This window comes from Macaca mulatta, chromosome 4 (genome assembly GCF_049350105.2).
Source record: "Macaca mulatta isolate MMU2019108-1 chromosome 4, T2T-MMU8v2.0, whole genome shotgun sequence".
Taxonomy (NCBI): Eukaryota; Metazoa; Chordata; class Mammalia; order Primates; family Cercopithecidae; genus Macaca; species Macaca mulatta.
In genome coordinates this window covers 71,539,407-71,556,086 of record NC_133409.1, presented here as the reverse complement: position 1 = coordinate 71,556,086, position 16,680 = coordinate 71,539,407, and positions in this window count along the sequence as shown.

Below are 16,680 nucleotides of genomic sequence, written 5' to 3'. Positions count from 1 at the left end.
GCATGTATGAAATTACTAGAGAAAACAGATATAGCCAACAATCAAGCATTCCCTTGTAGGTTACTGAGTTCAGAAAATGAATGAATAAATTATTATTTTGCATTATGGATGCATTTGAATAATGGAAAGAATGTAAGAAGACATTTTCAGGTTAGCAGTAGAATAATAACAGAGAAAGAAGACAGTGGCAACAATGAGGATGAGCTATGCAAGGGAATGTGAAGATTTTCTCCATATCTGCATGTTTGCTTGATTAAAATTTCCAATTTATTCTATTAATGCTTGTTTCTCTACCTAATTAAATGATGAAGTAAATGTCGTGGCCCGGATATTTGGGACTGGCTTCATCAGAATCATTTAATTATATTTACGGGTTCCTGGAAGTTCAGATGACAAATATCACATCCCAAATCTTGAACAGCCCAAGTGACAATGCAATACTACTAGGGAGAAAAACATGGCCATACCCATCATGCTGTGTGGAGGCTGATTTTGACAATAGAGGTGCTTGCCTCCTTTCAAAGATAAAAGGAAAAACTCCAAGTTCTTTAAGTCTGAAAAGCCGGTAAATAGTAACAGCTTATAATAGTCTCTAAAATGACCATAAAGAAAATCCCAATTGATTTAATGATTAGAAGTGAAACTTAAAGTCAAGAAATTCAAAGCCTCCTTACAAAGCCATGCCCTTCACATTTATTTAAGAATATATGTGATCACAGGCACATATTGTACAAGTCCAGCATCCTTTTGCTTATCCAAGAGAATATACAGCCACATGGCACAATGCTTTTGATTAATACCACTGACATTAAAAATGAGAAATTGAAGTGGAAATAATAGCCTACTAAATGCACACACAATAATAAAGCGTTCCATTTGTTTAAATGAAGAATAAGAACTTTTACTTATTTTAGGTAATTTTTTGAAAAGAAAGGCAACAAATATTTTTCAACAAGTAAAAGATCATATGTATGTTCTATAGTTTTGACTGAGGGTACAAAATAAAAATGTCCTGGATATTAAAGGGTCATAAAGGAATTTTATGAACAACTGTTTGCCCACAGATTTAATTATTGGTTGATTGTAGTGAATCCATTTTATGAAAGATACCATCTGCCAGTATTTGTAAAAGGAGAAATAGACAATCTGAATAGATCTATATCTATTATAGAAATTGAATAAATAATAACCTTACAAAACATAAAGTCCTGGGTCCTCATGGGTTCACTGGGATGAATTCTACTAAACATTTAAGGAAGGAATTAGAGGAATCATCTAAGATCTCTTTTAGAGATAAAAGCAGAGGGCATACTTCCAAACTCATTCTATGAGGCCAGCTTACCCTAATACTGAAACTAGACAAAAACATGGCAAAAAAGGAAAACTGCAGACCAACATCTGTCATGAACATTGATGCAAAAAATCTCAACAAAATGTTAGCAATTCAAATGCAACAATGTATAAAAAGAATTATACACCATGACCAACTGACATTTATCACAGATATGCAAGGCTAGCTCAACAAGAAAAACCAATTAATGTAATCCATCACATCAATAGGCTAAAGAACAGTCATGAATTTAGACATAGACCTTACATCCTTCCTGAAAACCAACTCAAAATGAATCATATACCTAACTGTAAAATGCAAAACTAGAAACTTTTAGAAGATACTATAGGAGAAAATCTAGATGACTTTGGATATGGTGGTAATTTATTAGATACAACTCCAAAGTCATGATTTATGAAAAAAAATGATAAGCTGGACTTCATTAAAATTAAAAACTTCCACACAGTGAGAGACAATATCAAGAGAATGAGCAGAAAACCCACAGACTGGGATAGAATATTTACAAAAGACACATCTTGTAAAGGTCTGTTATCCAAGTTTACAAAGAACTCTTAAAACTCAACAGTAAGAATACAAGTCTGGGTGTGGTAGCTCATGTCTGCATTCCCAACACTTTGGGAGGCTGAGATGGGTGGATGACTTGAGCCCAGGAGTTCGAGACCAGCTGGGGCAACATGATGAAACCCCATCTCTACAAAAAATTAGTTGGCCGTGGTGGTGCACCTGTAGCCCCAGCTATTCTGGAGGCTGAGGTGGGAGAATCATCTAAGCCCAGGAGTTTAAGTCCACAGTGACTGCCACAGCACTTCATCCTGGGTAACAAGCGAGATCCTATCAGGAAAGAAGGAAGGAAGGAAGGAAGGAAGGAAGGAAGGAAGGAAGCAAGGAAGGAAGGAAGGAAGGAGAAAGAAAAGGAGGAGGAAGGAAGAAAAGAAGGAAGGAAGGAAAGAAGGCAGGAAGGAAGAAAGGAGGGAGGGACAGAGGGAGGGAGTGAGGAAGAAAGGAAGGAAGGAAAGAAGGAAAGAAAGAAAGAAAGAAGCGGAAGGAAGGAAAGAAAGGAAGGATTGAAGGAAGGAAGGAAGGAAGGAAGGAAGAAAGAAAGAAAGAGAAAGAAAGAAAGAAAGAAAGAAAGAAAGAAAGAAAGGAAGGAAGGAAGGAAGGAAGGGAGAAGAGGAAGGAAGGAAAAAGAAAAAGAAAGAAAGAAAGAAAGAAAGAAAGAAAGAAAGAAAGAAAGAAAGAAAGAAAGAAAGAAAGAAAGAGGAGGAAGGAAGGAAGGAAGGAAGGAAGGAAGGAAGGAAGGAAGGAAGGAAGGAAGGAAGGAAGGAAGGAAGGAAGGAAGGAAGGCAGGCAGGCAGGCAACCTGATTAAAAAATGAGCCAAAGAAGTTAACAGACACTTCATGAAACAAGTTGTACAAATGACAAACAAGCATGTGAAGAGATGCTCCATATTACATCATTAGGAAAATGAAAACTAAAACAATAATGAGATACCTGTTTGTGTGGCCGAAATCCACTACACTGACAGCACCTAATGCTGGGGAAGATGTGAAGCAGCAAGAACTCCCACTCATTGCTGGTAGGAAGGCAAAGTGGCACAGCAACTTTAAAAGACAGTTTGATGTTCTCTCACAAAATGAAACATACTCTTACCGCAGGATCTAGCCAACACATTCTTTGATATTTACCCCAAAATGTTGACAACTTATGCCCACACAAAAATCTTCATATGGATCCTTATAGCAGCCTTATTTATAATTGCCCACATCTGGAAGTAACCAAGATGTTCCTCAGTAGGTGAATGGATGAATAAACTGTGGTACATCCAGGCAAAGACATGTTCAGTGACAAAAAAAAAAAAAAAAAAAAAAAAAAGAGCTATGAAAAGACATCGAGGAAATATAAATGTATATTACTAAGTGAAATAAGTCAACATCAAAAGCCTATATGACATTCTGGAAAAGGCAAAACTATGAAGACAGTAAAAAGACCAATGGTAGTCAGGGATTGGAGGGGAGAGAGAGATGAGGGGACAGAACATGGGATTTTTAGGGCAGTGTATATACTGTGTGTGCACTATAATGGTGGGGACATGTCATTATATATTTGTACAAACCCATAGATCCTATAAAACCAAGAGTAACCGTGATGTAAACTATGAAGCTTCGAGGACTGTGGTATGTCAATGTAGATTCATCAGTTGTAACAATGTACCACTCTGTAGGGGATACTGATAACCGGGGAGGCTGTACACGTGTCAGGGCAGAAGGAATATGGGAAATCTCTGTACCTTCCTCTCAGTTCGCTGTAAACCTAAAAGTGCTCTTTAAAACAGTGAAAAATTAAAACAAGGGCAATCTGGTTGATATGGAGGATGTACAGGAAAGGTAGAGGGGGAAGCAAGATTAATTTTTGAAATTAGGATCATGAATAAAATGAAAGAGTAATATGATTATAAAGTCTCCTTCAATATCCACAGATACTTTTCTTTTTCCTAAGTGTTAAATTTCTCCATGATCCCTAACATTGTATGAACCAAACATTTACAATCTTGGACTATCTGACAGTTCAGTAATATATCTGATTTTGGAGAATGCATACTAGACAGGCTTGCCTAGAAAGTTCAGAAGGAAATTCTGAAAGCAGTGTTCTTATCTTAGTGGCAAGCCCTCATTCTCCAATGGGAAAATCATGTTTGTATTTCAGCATCATTTTTAGTATCTGCAAATGTCACACACAGACCTTCTGTTTTTACTTCAATAACCTGCACATGGTGTATATTTAGTTAGAGGCCCTGCCAGCTTTGAGGAAACTATTTACCCAAGAGCAAAAATATCTTTACTTAATACATAGATTGTATAGGTTCACTGAATAGCTTGTCTTCTAAAGTAATGATAAGACAGTGATTGTAATTCTTTACTTTTTTTATAATAAGAAAGAAACGAAAGTCTTTCTCTGCAGTTAAATTATCATCTGTTAAAAGTAGCAGTATATGCTGTGTCTTAAAATTGAATTTGGCATGTTTTTAAAATGTTTAATCTTGCCTTAATGTAATTTAACAATGAAATTAAGAGAGTTGTTTTTATTTATTTTTAAAAGTTTTTAAAGCTTTATGAGTAAACAAAGCAATTACCCATAATGTTACATTATAGTATGCCTATTTCTATTTTTGTAATGGTTTGTCCACAGACATGTATGTACACTTTACTAACTTGTTCTTTTTGCTTAATATTGTATTAATATAGTATTGCAAACATTTTTCCTTATTTCCATAGTTTTAAAAAGAAATATATTAGTGTCAATAATTAAATTTATTTTGTGCTTCTTTTAATCTCCCTAATTTTGAAACATTAATTAAGCTATTTTTATTGTTTTGCTTTCATAATGATTCTCTCAAACTCCTTTAGCTTTTCTAATGTAGCTTTTATTTATTTATTTTTGTTGTTACTCTAAATTATCTTCTAAGGAAAGCAGGGTATAACCTCAAAGCCATGTGGCTTCTCCTAGCTCATTATCTAAATTTTAGAATCTGAAATCCCATTTTTTAACCTTTAAATAAACTTTTGTTTTATTATTCAAAATGTTTATTCTACTTTTTTTTTCAAAAATTTACTCCAGTTATTTAGACTTACAGCACCTCTTCCCTTGTTAGACCCCTCACTGACTATTATAAACAATAACCATACACTTTAGTGACTGCTCTGTAATGGGAACACGGTTTTAATGGCCATCAAATGTTTTTGGTTTTTTTGTTTTTTCCGGTCCATAATCCAATTGGAGAGCTTACGTATAATTCAACGTTTTGAAGTTCTGTTTTATATCCTGCTGGGTATTTTGGAGAAAGAATTTCTAGGTGGGAAAGTGAGAGTCCGTAGTTTGAAGAATGTCTTCCTATTGTTTTCACACACAAATGACACATTTCCTGAGTGCCTTGGTTAAGACCTTTTTCCTTTCAGATACCAGGCCATTGGTTGATACTCTATTTGTGATGAGGTTGAAAGGAGTCCCGATTTTAATTCCCTGAAAGTAAGTTTTCTTTATATAAAAGCTTGAAGACTTTTTTTGTAACCTTTAAAGAATTGCACCAAACTATGAAGTGCTGACTTCTTATGATTAATTTTGCTCGGATATCAAAAGCACTTTGAATATCCAATGATACCGGTTTTTTAGTTTGCCTCATGACTTTTACTATAAAACTTTTTCCTACTTCGTTTTGTTCGTCAGTAATTTCTATTATTTGAATGTTTTCTTTCTTTTTTTATTCCACACCTGTCATTTTTGTCTCATTCTCTTCATTGTTATTTTTTTCCTTATTTATTATCAGCTCCACCTTCCATCATTTACCTTCACTTTGAAAGAATTGATTTTTATATCTGCTTTCCATAGAAATCTTACTTGTTTATTTTCGAAATTAATTCTCATGCTTTGTTTTATCTCCCTGAAAATAGATAAAATTTTTGCCTTAAAATACTGCCTTTCATATATTGGACATTTCTTTTTTTTTCTCTCTCTCTCTCTCTTTTTTTTTTTTTTTTTTTTTTTTTTTTTTTTTTTTTTTGAGACGGGGTCTTTCTCTGTCACCCAGGCTGGAGAGCAGCGGCCGGATCTCAGCTCACTGCAAGCTCCGCCTCTCGGGTTCACGCCATTCTCCTGAGTCAGCCTCCCGAGTAGCTGCGACTACAGGCGCCCGCCACCTCACCCGGCTAGTTTTTTGTATTTTTTAGTAGAGACGGGGTTTCGGGTTAGCCAGGATGGTCTCCATTTCCTGACCTCATGATCCACCCGTCTCGGCCTCCCAAAGTGCTGGGATTACAGGCTTGAGCCACCGCGCCCGGCCCATATATTGGACATTTCTAGGGGAGTATTAGCTCCAGGATTTTTCTTCTTTCTTTCGTTTTTTTAATCCCCAGATTTTTTTCGTGAATCTCAATTGTTTGTTTCTGTTTTGTTCATGTTTCATGGAAAACTAGTACTAATTTTAAGAGAAAAAGGAAACATGGACCCTTGCTTACAAATGTTCTTCCTTCAGTCCATTAACGACCGAATGCACTCCTTTCCAACCCACTAGATTTGTCAGGGTCAGTCAGACTCTTCGCAGTATGTTTGAAGTGTAAATTAATAAAATGATTCTGATAGAGAAAGAAGTTGGCAAATATATCCCTTGAATTTAGAACTGAGGAGCACACTTACTTACCTCCTATCACTACTTCTCACCAAGGATTTCTCCATGTTTTAAATTGGAATTGAAAATGGAGGGAGGAGTTGCTGTTTACCAGCTAAACCACGTAAGACTTCCAAATCGGGGACTGGAGATACTTTGGGGTTAGAGAGCTGTTTCTGATTAATTTTTAAATTTTTACTACAGACACATGCATCTAACTTTAGATAAAAGTGCTTACAAACATTTGTAGAAATTAATGTAAGCGTCTGTTTCTTGTCTCCTTTTTTTTTTTTTGAGACGGAGTCTCGCTCTGTCGCCCAGGCTGGAGTGCAGTGGCAGGATCTCAGCTCACTACAAGCTCCGCCTCCCGGGTTTACGCCATTCTCCTGCCTCAGCCTCCCAAGTAGCTGGGACTATAGGCTTGGCTTCTCCCTCTTCTTTCCGGAGCCACCCTCTTCACACTCCCCTCCACTGGTAACTCATGTGACAGCCTAGTATATATCAGTCTATACTTTCTCTGTGTTTTCTTTTCTAAAACAAAATGAGATTTTACATACCCATCTCCATCTTTCATATTCAACAACTCTTTGTGGAAAGCTATCCAAGTGAAATGATTTATTCTTATTAATGAATACATGGTATAATGTATGAATGATGTTTCACTGCATGCTTGTACCATAATCTGTTCAGTCATTCCCTTGTTGAAGTGTTTTATCCCTGTGAGAAATGTTGTATCCTGGTACTTTGACTCCTATGGGATATATTTCTAGAAGTGGGGTTTTCAGATCAAAAGACAAATGATTTTTAATTTAATAGGTTATATATTTCTGCACCCAAAGCTGCTACATATCCTGTAATGGCAATGTACTGTAATAACCTTTACCTGATCTCTGTCAGCAACACAATTTTAAAAAGTTTTTTTAAATAGTCTGATTGGTAGAAAGCATATCTTGCTAATTTAATTGGCATTTCTCCAACGTTTGGTTGCTTTTTTCTAATCTGAGCTTTTTATTTCTTAAAACTTATACTTTAAATATTAATCCTTTGTTTTCTGAATTGTGGTTTTTTTAAACCAATCTATGGTTTATCTAGTGCTTTCTTCCCTGGTATTTTTCGAGGTCTTGATCTTAATGCTATTCTATGATAATAGAATATTATTGAAAACTCTGCAAAATACGTGAATGGCTGTTATTATTTGCAATTGTAGCTCATATTTCATTTTCTGTTTGCATATTACCACCAGTATTCCAATGGAGTTTATTAACAAGATGGTCTCAAAACTTTCACTCAGTTTATTCTTTTTCCTGCATACCCTGATTTTTATTCGCTCTCATAATAGAGTCTTATTACTTTACTCAGAGTGGGGAATAGATAAAAAACAACTTTTTGATATTATAAGAAATACTCCTTCCTGAAGTCTGAATTGTACTTTCAAGAGTTCCTTTTTAATGTAATACATTTTAATTTTTTTTAGCAAAGATAAAATAGGTTTTCTTTCTATTAATACAAAGAAAAAGGAATAATTTTTACACCATTCAGTTCTATTTTGAAAGTCATCTTAGATTCCATATGACAGTGACAAATTAATATCTGTTAAACATTTTTACCATGCAGTAGGCATGGTGCTTTCCACACCATGTATTGTTTGATCCTTAAAACAATACCACGAAGAAGGAATTATCATAATTTTACAGTAGAGGAAATTGGACTCAAAATAACTTGCCAACATCACATAATTAATAAAGATTAGATAGGATTTTAAGCAAATGCTATCCTTACTCCTGTAGCCCCCTCTGTGTGAGTTTAACAGAACAAACAGTTGAATCGCGCAATCAAGTTGCAAAATCAAAAGAGCTACATGCAAACAGTTCTGAGAACTGCCCACCCACCTGGCCTGAGGATTTACAATATAAAAAAGAAAATTGATGTGCGTGGCTCCCTTGTTATTTTGTTAAAGCCTTCAAACGAATAACTGAAGAACTATATGGTCACAGAAAATGAAGTTCACTTTCCATCTAGTCATTCAGGAAGGTGAAGCTCCCGTTTGGGTGTGTAGATTGTCATGAATTTATCAAAGCTTTCCACTGAATATGATTTTCAAGTGAATGTTTTAAAGTACTTCACATCAGAGAGAAGTCCTGGAAAAGGGACCCAGCCTCTGCCAGGCGTTCCTACACTTCCCTTTCCAGGTTATGTAGGGTGGGGCTTCTCAGTTGTGCTCTGTGCAGCACATCGCTCTTGGGCCTCTTTGCTGGAAAGACATAATTCATAGTTCAATATTTGATTTTCCTGAGAGCACAGATTGGTTTTCAAAGTGGCTATATCGGCTCACTCTTGACAAAAGTGCCCAAATGTTGTCAGTTCCCAGTGTCCTCGGTAGCATTTGACAGGTGTGAAATGTAACTGGTTGCTGTTTAAATTTTTTGCTATGCATTTTTCAATGGGATTTCCTGAAATATTCTTCTTGACTCTTTGGAGACTCTTTTTATTTCTATTATTATTTTCTTCTTGATTTACACATTACGAAGATTTCCTCTCTCCTTATCTTTCTATCTCTAGTATCTGTCTATACAAGACTTTTTTCCCTTAGTCATGACTTCTACTGTCCTATGGTATCAGAGTTTGTCCTTCTCTCTGTGTCTTGAACTAAAAACTCCCAATATATACTTGGTCTAGTGTGATGGTTCATATTGAGTGTCAACTTGATTGGAATGAAGGATCAAAGTATTGTTCCTGGGCGTGTCTGTGAGAGTGTTGCTAAAGGAGATTAACATTTGGGTCAGTGAACTGGGAGAGGAAGACCCACCCTCAATCTGGGTGGGCACCATCTAATCAGCTGCCAGTGTGACCAGGATAAAAGCAGGCAGAGGAACGTGGAAGGACTGTACTGGCTAAGTCTTCTTGCCTCCATCTTTCTCCTGTGCTGGATGCTTCCTGACCTCCAACATTGGACTCCAGGTTCTTCAGCTTTTGGACCACAGACTGAAGGCTGCACTGTCAGCTTCCCTACTTTTGAGGTTTTGGGACTCAGATTGACTTCCTTGCTCCTCAACTTGCAGATGGCCTATTGTGGGACTTCACCTTGTGATCATGGAGTCAATACTCTTTAATAAAATCCTTTTCATATAGACATCTATCCTATTAGTCCTCTAGAGAAAACTCATACTAGTACAACTAGTTCATCATTGTCCTTCCTATTTAGCAAAGTTCTCATGTTACTTCACCTTAAGACCATTTTCTAGCTTTAGTTGGAAACTGGATTATATAGTTTTTCATGAAAAATCAAGTCTGGGGTTATGGTGGCAGGACCGGCTAATTCCTACAAGGAATTTTATGCAGAAGACAGATGGAGGTGCAAATCTTTTAGAAGGGGATGGCGAACAGGACAGATATTGTGAAGCTTCAACTTTTCAGGAGGAAGCCCCATGCATCTAATACAAACTGTTAGTAAAACTGGTAATAAAGTTTGGTTTGTGTTTCCTTTGGTGTGGTGATAAAGTTTGGTTTGTGATTTAAAGGTTGAATGAATAATATCTCATTTTTAAAAAAATTTTACATTCATGTTTTATTTCTTCTGGAAGTTGTTTTTCTGTATGATATGAGATAGAGATCTAAAAGCAATTGTTCCCACATATTTATTAAATACTGCACCTACTTACTTGAATTATATTGATATTAACATATTTGATTTGTATCTATTTTGCTTATTTTAGGAACTTTATTAAACCAATCCTTTTATTCTGGCATCAGTACTTTTCAAGTAGTACCACTTGGTAATACATTACTATTCTCTTGAAAAATGCTGGATTGTGTAAGAATTTGTACAAAAATATTAGCTTTATTGTGTGTTCAGGAGAACATTAATTTTATTTGAGAATACATTTGCAAAATTATTGTGCAATTCACCTTGTAAACAAAAGTTAAGTATGGATATTTGTTTTTAAAGCAAGTCTAATATAAAAGTCAAGTTTCAGTTTGAAAGACCTTTATGGGATGGTATGGAACTTGTTTTCATGAAACGTTAATTCACAAGTAATATACAATTAAATAGCAACAAAGAGATAATAAATCTAGACATGATTTGAGTGAACTACTGGTAGTGGTATCATGAAAAGGCTGATCATCATGCATCTCTTTGCTGAGAAGTCTGGCTAGCATGCAGCCCTTACCAATTAATGGCAATGTTTTTTATCTGAGCTCATTTAAATGCATTTTTAAGAGTCCAGACAATGAGGAATAGATGGCTGTAGTTGCCATCTCTGTGGTACATAGGCATGATCACACTGGATGATTTCACCTAGAAAATACAAGGACATCAGAGTATAACTTGACCTAAAACCCCAAATATTCAGCATTTTGATTTATTCATACTAATGCATATACTCTTCATCTTTTGTCTGGATAATTAAAAAATATCAGTATAGAGTACACTATTGAGATTTAAATGAGTGTAGAATATCCAAGTGGAATATTATTGAAATGGAGGATTAGTGGAAGAGAACTGAAAGCACAGAAAGTTTGCAGTAAGATAAAGGAATATTGGAATTTAAATTTTTAGAAGGTAAAACAGACAAGTAAAAACATGACATAGTCATAGAAGAAACTATCTGAATTTACTATCTTTAAAAATGTTTATAGTTAAGGAGACCAAGAATCTTAAATCATGTGTCTATTTCTAGCAGCTTTGTACAGTACACGTTTCACTAACTCTTTCCCTGAAATAAATAAAGAAAAAAACTAAAATGATTGGATAAAATATTTTTAAAATTTTTGAATACATTAATGGGCTGATAAAAAAGTGAGAAATCCACAAAGACCCAAAACTAAATAAAAAATGAAAGTCAGAAAGCTAAATGGAACAATGAAGTAAGTTTTTGCCCTGCGGACATTTATTAACCCGGGGTAGCACAAACTTTGGATTCCATGGGTTATGAGACACAGAGATCAGGAGACAAAGCCCAAAGACAACCAGAATTTGTGGAACTCTAAGAATAATCAGCAAAAATATTAAAAATAAACAATCAAACACAGTAATTCAAAACAAATAGCTAAATAAAGACTGAATCTTTTGTTCATCAAGGGTGAGCAAGAAGTAGACCCACGGTACAGAAGAGATCTAAAAGATGGTAAGTACTTTTTGAAACCTTCATGTGATAGGAAAGGAAGTGAACCCTTGTGGAGGCTTGCAGCCTGAACGCACACTACATGGCAGATACAAATATATAAAGTGGTTCCAGTGCCTGATATGATTTGCATCTGTGTCCCTCCTAAATTTCATGTCGAATTGTAATTCCCAGTGTTGGAGGTTGGGTCTGGTGGGAGGTGATTGGATCATGAGGGTGGTTTCTCATAAATTATTTAGCACCATCCCCTTTGGTGCTATTCTGGTGATAGTGAGTGAGTTCTCATGAGATCTGGTTGTTCAGAAGTGTGCAGCACCTCCTACTTTCTTGGTTGCTCCTGCTGCAGCCATGTAAAAAGAGGAGCCTGCTTCCCCTTTGCCTTCCACTGTTACTGTAAGTTTCCTGAAGCCTTCCCAGAAGCCAAGCAGTTGGCAGCATCATGTTTCCTGTACAGCTTGCGGAACCATGAACCCATTAAACCTCCCTTCTTTATAAATTACCCAGGTATTTCTTTACAGGAGTGCGGGAACAGACTAATAGAGTGTCTCAGTGAGTTGGCTCAAAGCAAATGCAAATCTTCTGAGAATGAACCTCACTTAATCACAAGCCTATAATAGTTTTCATGTGTAAATCCTCAGGAAATAAAATCTCTTAGTGGAGAAAAACAAAACAAAACAACACCAACCAAGATCACAAGGCAGTATGAGTAGGAATCTACTGGAATAAAAAAAATTGAAAAAAAAAAAAACAGCCTTCAAATATTGGTTTATCTAATAAAAACCATCAAATAAAGAAGTTTAATATATTTTTAAAATAGAAAAAGAAATATGAAGTAGAAAAACAAACAATGATCTGATAAAGAGAAGGAATAGATTACTTTCAAAGGAATAACAACTAGGTTGATGGGTGATTTCTTAACAGAAACTATAAAAGCCAGATGACAGTGAAAGAAATGCCAAATTTTAAAAATTTGATTATTCTATGGGTACTTCCAGGTTTCAAATGAAATAATCAAAGCCTTGAAGCTTTTTAAATGCTTGCAAAAAACCTAGGGAAATGTATTATGTGTTGATTCAGTATTCATGGTTGTGACTTAAGCTTTTTATTCATAAAACAGTTAAAAATGAAAGAAAAGATCTTTATTGTCAATTTCATAGATCGAATTCACTGACAGCAGCTCTAAGATCAATCAGAAACTGTTTTCTCTTGGTTATAATGAAATTTTGAATTTGCATGACAAATCGAATAATAATGTTTTCCTCTAACAAATTAAAATCTGATTTTTAGTAGTGCTGTGTGCAAGGGCAAAGTTAGCCTCTGATTGAGGCTCTTAATTTTTTTTTTTAACACACATGATTGATAAACCAATTCAAGGATGACACTAATTGCTTTTTTTTTTTTAGAAACACAAAATGTGGTCTTCTCCTCTGATATAGTTTTACTAAGTATTCCTTCACTCTTCCGTTTAGAAAGAGCTGAATTACTCAAAGAAATAAACAACAAAGCATTCTGTACTTCATCAGGTAGAACTTTTAGTTTTATGTCCTTACTGTTCAGACTCACAGCAAACATTTCTGCTGTAGTGAAGTGCCTGGATTTCAGAGATCTTAGTGTGACTTGTAACTGTTTCTCCAATTCCCACACCTTGCACGTAGGTTCAAAAGTTCAAATGTTGGAAAGGAACCAGAATTGTTATTGTCCCCTGTGACTTAACCAGGATGTACACAGTCAAAAGAAGCTGCTCACTAGAAGTTCATCTACATTAAATAATTCACATAATTTTTGTATTAGTCCATTTTCACACTGCTGATAAAGACATACCTGAGACTGGGTAATTTACAAAAAAAAAAAAAAAAAGAGGTTCAATTGGACTTAAGTTCCACATGGCTGGGAAAGCCTCACAATCATGGTGGAAGGCAAGGAGGAGGAAGTCACATCTCGTATGGAGGGCAGCAGGCAAAGAGAGAGAACCTTGTGCAGGGAAACTCCCCTTTTTTAAAAACAGCAGATCTCATGAGACTTATTCACTATCATGAGAACAGCATGGGAAAGACCTGCCCCCATTATTCAGTCGCCTCCCACTGGGTGTCTCCCACAACGTGCAGGAATTCAAGATGAGATTTTGGTGGGGACACAGACAAACCATATCAATTCTCATCCAGGAAATTATGCAACATAAGCAGGAAAAAGTATTTAGACAATGGTAAATGCACTCAATCAGAAGAGAATCTTGAGATTCTACTAGCAAATGAAGATATAGTATTTTATACACAAAAACTTTAGAGTACTTTCATTTGTAAATATGTTCAATTTAACCTAAAGAAGTTAGAAAATAGTAAAGTAAAATTCTTTTTTAAATAAAACTCTACTAAAGCTTAAAAAATAATTTCAAATGTTATTGAGAAATCCTAACCAGAGCAATCAGGCAAGATAATGAAATAAAAGACATCCAAATAGGAAAAGATGAAGTTACACCATCTCTCTTTGCTGACAATATAATTCTATTACCTAGAAGACCCTAAAGACTCTGCCTAAGGGACCTTGGAACTGACAAATGACTTCAGTAAAGTTTCAGGATATAAAATCAACATACAAAAATCAGTAGCATTTCTGTACACTAATAATGTTCTAGCTAAAAGACAAATCAAGAACATAACACCATTTACAATAGCCATACACACACCCCCCAAACCTCCCATCCCCCCCAACTCCACACACATACATAGAAATACATCTAACCAAGGAGGTTAAAGGTCTCCATAAGGATAACTACACAACACTGCTGAAATAAATCAGAGATGACACAAACAAATGGAAAAAATTCCATACTCATGGATTTAAAGAATCAATATCGTAAAATGGCTATATTGCCCAAAGCAATCTACAGATTAAATTACCAACCCCAATGTTTACAGAATTAAACAAAATCTATTCTAAAAATTAATATGAAACCCCAAAAAGCCTGAATAGACAAAGCAATCCTAAGAAAGAAGAACAAAGCTAGAGGCATCACATTACCCAACTTTAGACTATAAAGCTACAATAATCAAAACAGCATGACACTGGTTCAAAAACAGACACATAGACCAATGGAACAGAATAAGACTAAGAAATAAACCCACACATGTGAAATCATCTGATCTTCAACAAAATCGACAAAAATAAGCAATAGAGAAAGGACTCGCTTTCAATAAATAGTGCTGGGATAACTGGGTAGCCATATGCAGAATGAACCTGACCCCTACCCCTTACCATATACAAATCTTAAGATGGATTAAGGATTTAAATGTAAAACCTCAACCTATAAAAATTCTGGGAGACAACCTAGGAAATATCCTTCTTGTCATGGGCTTTGGCAAAAAATGTATGACTAAGTCCCCAAAAGCAAGTGCAACAAAAACAAAAATTGACAAGTGGGACCTAATTAGACTAAAGAGTTCTGCATAGCAAAAAAAAAAAAAAAAAAAAAAAAAAAAAAACCAACAGAATGAACAGACAGCCTACAGAATGGGAGAAAATATTTGCAAACTATACATTTGAAAAAGATCTAATATCCAGAATCTACAAGAAACTTAAACAAACCAACAAGCAAAAAATAAATAATCCAATTTAAAAATGGGCAAAGGACATGAACAGATACTTCTCAAGACATACAAGCAACCAATAAACATATGAAAAAATGCTCAACATAGCTAATTATCAGAGAAATGTAAATCAGAATAACAAAGAGATACTATCTCACACCAGTCAGAATGGCTATTACTAAAAAGTCAAAAAAGTAACAGATGCTGACAAGGCTGCATAGAAAAGAAATGCTTTTGATGGAAATGCAAACTAGTTCAGCCACTGTATAAAGCAGTTTGGAGATTTCTCAAAGAACTTAAAACAGAACTACCATTCAACCCAGCAATGCCACTAGTGGGTATATATACCCAAAGGAAAATAATTCATTCTATCAATAAGACACAAGCAATCATATATTCATTACAACACTGTTCACAATAACAAAGATATGGAATCAACCTAGATGCCCAACAATAGTGAATTGGATGAAGAAGTTGTACACCACAGAATACTATGCAGCCATAAAAAGAAGAAAATCATGTCCTTTACAGCAACACGGATGTAGCTGGAGGCCATTATCCTAAGCAAATTAACACAAGAACAGAAAACCACATACCACATGTTCTCATTTATTAGTGGGAGCTAAACGTTGAATACACATAAAGATAAGGATGAGAACAGTAGGCACCGGGGACTACTAGACAGGGGTACATGGGCTGAAAAACTACCTAATGGGTACTATGCTCACCACCTGGTTGATGGGACCATCTGTATCCCAAACCCCAGCATCACATAATATACCCATGTAACAACCCTGCACTTGTACCCACTGAATCCCCCAAAAAAAGTTATTAAAAGGAAAAGTAAAAAAAAATCCTCAGATGAGTGGGCAATAATAGCTTTATTTATAAGTAAATTGTAGAGAAAATATTCTTTGTCTTACCTCATTAGAATCAAACTTATATGATATTGAATTTTGTAGTCTATAATTCACTAAATATTGCTCTCATTATTGAAACTGGATCTTGATTTTCTGTTCCTCAAAAAGAATTGGCTTCTTCAAATCTTTTCACTGTAAATCTTCATGGAAATAGATCCCACAATAGGCAAGTTTTTGTTTTGTTTATTTTATTTTTTGTTTTTCCATTTCATGTAATATGATGTTATAATAATACTAAATGGATTTAAATGAAAATATTAATATAATTCTATCAGTGTGAGCCTGCTGGTCTCCTTCCTAGATTTTTTCTTTCAACCAGTAATTAGCATAAATAGAGTCAGGTGGGGTTTTACATAGTTGAAATCAGTGCATTGCTTGTGTGTGTATGTTGATATTACCATGACGTATCAACACTTTTAAAAATGTTGTCAAATTATAGCTTAAATAAATTAGTGTTATTTTTTTCTAACTAATTTGACAAAAACAATAAATTTATAAGCCAATGTAAACATCAGAGTTAGCATAGTAGTATGATTAAAAGA